The sequence below is a fragment of the Etheostoma cragini genome, chromosome 10 (assembly GCF_013103735.1).
Source record: "Etheostoma cragini isolate CJK2018 chromosome 10, CSU_Ecrag_1.0, whole genome shotgun sequence".
Lineage (NCBI taxonomy): Eukaryota > Metazoa > Chordata > Actinopteri > Perciformes > Percidae > Etheostoma > Etheostoma cragini.
The window spans coordinates 2,248,445-2,255,773 of NC_048416.1; positions in this window are offsets into that span (position 1 = coordinate 2,248,445).

Sequence of the window (7,329 nt, forward strand, 5' to 3'; positions counted from 1 at the left end):
CAGCCCTGCTGTGTGAACCGCGTATCGCTTGCGATTACCGCGGTGCACGCATCCTCGGGCTTGGACCCCTAATTATGTATTTTTTAGTCCTCTTTTTAATCAACTTTAGCACGGGTGTGTAAACTTCCTCAAGCCACTGTATGCTGCGCTCCAGGCAACCCGTAACCCGTGATATCACAACCTTCTACCCCTACTTCCCGTGAACTTCTTTCAGATTTTTGTACTCCCAGTTAGTTTTTGACGTCACACACACATAAGCAACAATGGCACCCCCTGTTGACGCTGTACAGACACAGAGAAATCGAAACAAAAAGACAGAAATTGGCAACGTAAAGTAATTCTGCACATTGTAATAAAACAACACACATTATTACAGATTCTGTTCATTGAATGAAGCCCCAAATATGTCGCTAAATAGAAATTGTTATTAGCAGCTAGCGCTAGCTAACGTCAACGTTAGGCAGCTGCTAGCTAACGCTAGCTAGAAGGGTTTGTTGTGACTTTGCCTGCAATGCTACCAAGTCGTGACTTGAATTTGTAATTTACGGGCTAACAATTGTGTCTGGAACGCAGCATTACTCTCACCAGAATATCCATCCATCATTAGCTATACCCGCTTATACTCGAGGGTTGTGGAGGGCGGGGTTTAGAGCCAATCCCAGCTGTCATTGGGCAAGAGGTGAGGTACATCCTGAATAGACACATTGCACAAAGCACAGGTGGACCAATGACGGCTGCGCTCTGTTCAGGGGTGTCAGTGAGCCAGCATGAGGAGGACCAGCGCGCCTGAAGCTGGAACCCTAATTAACTTTATTAGTTCCAGCTGTGTTTGGCATGAGAAATGTCTGTCATGACCCACCCAACAACCAGGCCAACATCAGACCTGTGATTGGAGGTGGGTAAAAATCAATGTCCAGAAAGATGTTGATTTTTTTTCCATGTGATGAGGAAAGTACAGGGGTGTCGGTCTCGGGGTGGAAATGGGAGTACCCAGGGCCCTCATGTGAGATGCTAGAATGAGGATGTGGGTGCAGGGAGGGGCCCATAGAGAACGCCTTGCTACAGGGCCCAGAATTTTGTGCTACACCCCTGGGAAAGTACAATGTATAATAAACTAAACATGTTTTACTGTAGTGTGTTTTTTCGTGGATGTGTCTACACGTATGTGAACACATGTAGAGGTTGTCTTATTTCATGTGCTAACAACAGTTGTGACATTTTCTTATAAGCCAAGAATATATTTGCCATGAATGTTTACTTACCATGTTACAGCGATTATGGAAAGGTGTTCTATTCCGCAGATTGGCTTTTGTCATAAATGCAATCATAAATAATTCTGATTTCTCATGTTTAAATTGATTTTGATGGCAGTTCAAAAGATACAGTATATCCAGACTAGCACATCCCATTTTAAGAGCAAGTCCTTAATAAACCCCCTGAAAACTTGTTTTCAAATCTTAATACCGCAAGATTAATCTCAAGATATTGGATTATTGTTCATGACTAAATAAGCAGCGATCAAGGTAATCTGTGTGGAAGTCAGATTTCTTCGCGAGACCCAATGAAAAAACAGCAACCCAACTGTTATCAGACTTCAAAATACTTTAATAAATCCAATTCTCTTCAAATATTGCTAAATCCTGATTGGTGCACAGCAGTATGAGACTTCAGCCCAGCCCATTTCAAAACTGGGAAAAAATCACATACAAAAAACATGACGGACCAAAATCTGTAATGTGAAATAACCTGAAGTGTTCTTGTGTAAATGTATCACTCGCACAGAGAGAAGAAGCTGATTGAGAAAATGAATTTTTAGGCCATTTTAAAAGGAAAGATCTACATTTTATCAGTCTCCTTTTAAGAGTAACACACAAGTCCATTCTGGAGGAGAAGCTCTTCACACCTGACTACACACCCATCATTACAGGAGGGTGTGGTCAGGTGTGGTTTGTTGTTCATGTGACCACATCCAACAGTCCTGTTCAACAACCGCTACATGGCAGCACGGGCAGGATATTCAGCCTGAGCCTGAAAAAAAGTACCAATGCCTTCACAGGTTGTTTCTCTCTCTCTCTCTGTAACAGGTCAAACGGAGAGGATGGGACGTCATGTCAACGCTTTTTCCAATGCGTCCTCATCTAACACATCACCAGTAAATGTCAGGTTTTGGTGTCAGTTCCTCAGATAATCAAAGACCAGAGGATTCTTCCTTGACTTCACACAGCTTTTAACAATCAGGGAGTGCATTGTACGAACAACAGAGGCCAGTTTGTACACCAACATCACACATGATTTGTGTGTTTTTTTTTTTCCCCAAGTGGAAAAACTCTATTATTAGCTTTCTTATGCAATCTGCTCTCTGCTTGTACATATAATCCACAGTTTTTTTTTTTTAAATCCACAGAGTAATCAAAAAAGGCCAGAACCTGTTCCACTTCCCTGGTTCTGTTCCACCAGTTTTCTCAGTTTCACTTGTTGCTCTTCCCTCTGGGGTTTTCGGTTCAAGTCCTATGATAACAGGACACCCCCATCATTTTAACCAACATGAAACAACAATTTTTGCAACGTTAGTTCCCATGAGCTATCAACAAGTGATGGAATCATTGCAGACAAAGGTAAATCCAAATTTAAAATGAGTGCTCCATTCCTACTCAAGAAGATACCCATTAAAGCACTCATATTCTGCTCATTTTCAGGTTCATAATTCTATTTGGAAGTTGTACCAGAATAGGTTTCCATGGTTTTATTGTCAAAAAACACAGTTTTTTTGTTGTACCGCACATTGCTGCAGATCGTGTTTCCCCGCTGTGTGTTTAGGTCTCTGTTTTAGCTCCAGAGTGAGACATCTCACTTCTATACTATCTTTGTTGGGAGCTGCATATGCTCAGTACCTAGATAAGATCCCCTCAACTCTTTCTCCAGCTTTGGTCAGTCCAAGTCAGGATTAGCTGGGAGACTTCTTCTAGACCAGGACCACTTGTGGAATACCTGCACAACAGGGACAGGAAGTAGTTCTTTTGGAGACATGGTCAACTTATGGCTTCTGCAGCAGTGTTCTTCCATTGAAAATGAGCTATCATGCTAGCGCTAGCACGCTTGTCTCGGCTAGTGACGTAGAAAGCCGTGCAGATTTCAACAGCTCACCCGGAGACTGAAGACAGAGGACATAAAGAAACCAGATCACACAAAACTGCATCGTGTGCATTGCCGTGAAGCAACATGTCACATCGCGAGACCTGATGTCACGCATGACTTCAGGCTAAAAGTTGCGAGGCTGATTTTTCCACTCACAGACGCTAGGGGGGAGCGAGACCACCACCATTCACCTCTAAAAAAGTCACATAACCATTCCAATGACTTCAGAACGCTTCAGTTAAGGTCAATTAAGCTACAAAACCTGCATAGTTCCCCTTTATCATCAGACAGAGCACTCTCTGAGGAAATACACTGTTAAACAGATCCTATGGAAACCAGTTTAAACGCTTTAGCTTTGACTCAGTTATGCAACACGTTCCCTTGGGTGGTTGAAAGTCATTCTGGGAAATGTAGCAGAGCATTAACTGAGGTACCAGTGGGTAAGTTACAGAATGTTTGTAACAAAAGTGGATGATCCAAAACTACAAAAAATGACCAAATTACTTCTAAAAACACCTTGGCCGTAACATATTAACCTTACATATTAACCTATTAACCTTATTTTTCCTTGCAACCTAGCGGTTGCAAGGAAAGATAAGAGAGCGAAATAGACGGCTATTGCAGGGGTTACGCATAGGACACACAATGTTGCAAGTCTGTTACTTGATGTGCTTTTCACCCTCTGATCCACTTCAAAGCCCTTCATGAATCATATAATTTATGTTTTTCCGGAGCGTGCTGGTAGTTCTCCCCGGCCTCAAAGCAGCATGTGAATCGTGTTTGGTATTCTCTGGATCAGTATTTCTCACTCCCAGGAGATGATGGATCTCTCTGGGCACGAGCTATGCTCCCTGCCTCTCTCTGTGGGGTTCGTCTACATCGAGTCCTATTACAGTTTTACCCCTGGAGTCACCTTCTAGTCAGGTAACAGACACTTAACCACAGCTCAACAATGAAGACGAGGTTCATTAGTCCTAATTGTTTGTGTTTTGTCTCCGTTGTTTTAGCCCGTCTACTTTCTTAACAAGGTCAATCACTCACAGCTCCACGCATAACACGCCTGTCAGTACAAACACGTTTCAAATATCCTTGTTTCTGTGTCCTGGTGCTGTGCTGTAACTTTTCACACCCACGCACCCTCTGCTCCCCAGATCCAGATTTAAAAAAACGCCATTGTTATCCAGCTGTGCTTTTCTCTCCTGAAATGGATTGCAGCTTTTAAGATGGAAAAGAGAGGCTGATCATTAGGAGATGAGCAAACGCTGGCTTTAGATAGAGCAACAGCTCACCCAGTATGGAGGAGGGGTGGGTTGGGGTGGGGTGGGGGGGGGGTTATACTCTGAATGCTAATGTGAGGCTGGAGAAAGGGCAAACAGGCCTATTGAAATGCAGAGCTCACATGTTTTCTTAGGGTAATATTGGGGCAACGTTGGAATGGCAAGCATTATGAGAGTAAAAGGTCAATTTGATGTTAGTCAGCAGGAACAGTGAGAATAGCTGACGATCAGGAATTGTTGCATTTTCTGCCTGAGTGATTGACTCCCTATGAATATGTATTTACGCACTATTTCATGGTCACACACAAAGATGTTTGGGCTTGGGTACCTTGACGAGCCTGAGGGGTCACGAAGCGGTGAATTTGAATTAAAATAACAATATAATTCAGGTGCTTGAGTGTGTATGGGCTCCCCAGTCCGGTCCAATTTTTACCAAGCTGGATGTTGGAATTCCTCTGGCGGAGAGAAAAGCCTGAGACATGTCACGTCGTTCAAAGCTCATTCATGTCTAATTACCATGGCACTGAACCTTTTTCTTACCTTTTGTTGGCCCATTGAGAGGAGCGCCGGGCCCACGCTCTCCCATGCACACAGCTCCAGCAGCCTCCTCCTGCTCCTCAGCAACCCCTGGCTTCCCCTGCAGCAGCCGCAGTCACACCGAATGAATGGAGCCGCCTGAGGAATGTGAACACAAAAGAAAGAATGTCACTTTGCTGAGTGCTACCCCCCCAAACCACTGAACGGACACACACGCACACACACACACACACAGGTTGTAAAAAGTCTTTTTATGACTTCTTTCTTAATAAAGGTATTTGCGTACAAGGTAAAACACTTGATTTGATGATGATGATGCTAAAGAGAAAAAACCTGTAATGGTGATTTAAAAGATAACATTACACGTTTATTGACTGATTGTCTTGTCAGTGGAAATACACTTAACCCTCATGTTGTCCTCGGGTCAAACTGACCCGTTGTCCTATATATGTGTTCTTTTTAACTACCCCAAATAACACGATTGATTCCACACAACGCACTTTGGCAAGCACAAATCTCTACTTTCATTCATTTTGGGGCGTCTTGTTCCATTTTATAGCACTTGAAAAACAAGTTGAAGTGTTTTTGAAATAGTATTGAGTAAAAGTTGACATATTCCAGTCTGTGATTATCCATTCCTTTAATTGTAGTCTAAATAATTCCTACTGTCTCCTTTTCGAACTCAAACATTAGTCATAATTTCTTAAAAATTAGGTCTGTTGACCATAAATTCCAAAAATAACTGCAACTAAAGTTAATAAGTTAGTGTGTTGAAAACGTCAAAAAAAAAGGACAAACATTGAAAAAAGCGTTAAAAGTGTTGAAAAAAGGGACAAAGTTGTAAGAAAAAGTTAAAAACTGATAAAAAGCGTCAACAAAAGTGTTTGATTTCAACAGGAAGACGACACAAGGGTTAAATGGATGTTGCAAGGAGTTCAAATGGTCCGAGGCAGAGAACAGAAACACACTAGTGCAAAAATATGAAAGTAATGGGAGTGGAGTACACAAGAGATATTCTTAGCAAGTAGAGAAAGGAGGATACGGGGAATTTGAGAATCTGTTGAACAGATGACATTTTCAAACATGCACGCACGTTGGTCCATCTAAAAAGTTGACTTGTTCTGTGATGCAGGGATGCTTTAACCCATCAATGATGCATTTAATTGAAGTTTTGAGTGATTTCTTTTGGTTTATCTCCAAATACGCACCACTACAAGAGGGAGATATTCACATGTTTAAATATTGTCCTTTATTTCACAGGGATCTTCTTCTTCAGTGGGATTCATTTATTTAAAATTCTTATAATGTCTTTTTGTCATCTCCATCCACTTGTACAGCTCCACCATGCTTCCAGCAGACTGTTTACTTTAGTTTACAACACTGGCCGCACTATATGACAGGCAGCTGCACATTAGAGACACAACTGCCCCGTTGCTAACAGCACACAGCCTGACCCGTGTTTGTGTAAGGAACAGGCCTGTAATTTTGACTTCATGGTTACTGCAACACTAGCCAGGTTTTAATTGAAGGGCTTTAAACAAACTAAGATATATTGGATTATAAAGGCTGAACTGAAAGAACACATTTGGAGAAAACGTGTCACTGTCATGCAATAAAAATGCATTTAGAGAGCAGTGTGTCGAAGAAAAAAATGTTGCACCATAATTGATTATTTCTCATTGTGGAGAACCATTCAGATACAAGTGGTTTTCAACATGGGGATTTGGGACCCCTGATGGTCCTTAGGGTACTTCCAAGGGAGAGAGAAAACGCTTCATCTTCACTATTACGCTTCTTTTTAAGGATGGACCTTTAGTTCAAAGGATTCTTTTTTATCTCATGGGTTATCTCCCGTCAGAGAGTAAAAATAGATAAGCACACTCTCTCAAACACAGGTCAAATGGGGGTCTGCATGTGAAGAGATTTGGGATTTTGAGGACTTGTGTTCTTTTCCTTATGTCTTGTGGACCAAAAATCTTCATGGTATGCCCATGGACTGGCTGCATACCACAGTGTATCTCCACCCTCAGCTCCAGTCCTGAGTTTCAGGGCTGGTTTCCACTGGTGTATACAAATTTAATTTCTTTTAATTTTTAAATATTTTTTCAACGTGCCCTTTGAGGGACATGGACAGAATTTGTTTAGTATCTACAATTCTGTTATAATGATCCTGTTTAGTTGAATTATTATAACAGATGTATTGTTGTTTTTATTTGTTGTTATGCTTTGGCAACTCATATGGATTTGTGGTCATGCTAATAAAACAACATGAACTTGATGAAATTCAAAAAGAGAGAGAAAAAGAGAGAGAAAAAGAGAGAGAGAGAGAGAGGTCCCTGCTCCATGCTCCACCCCTGGTGTTCCTGTTTTCCAGGTCTTT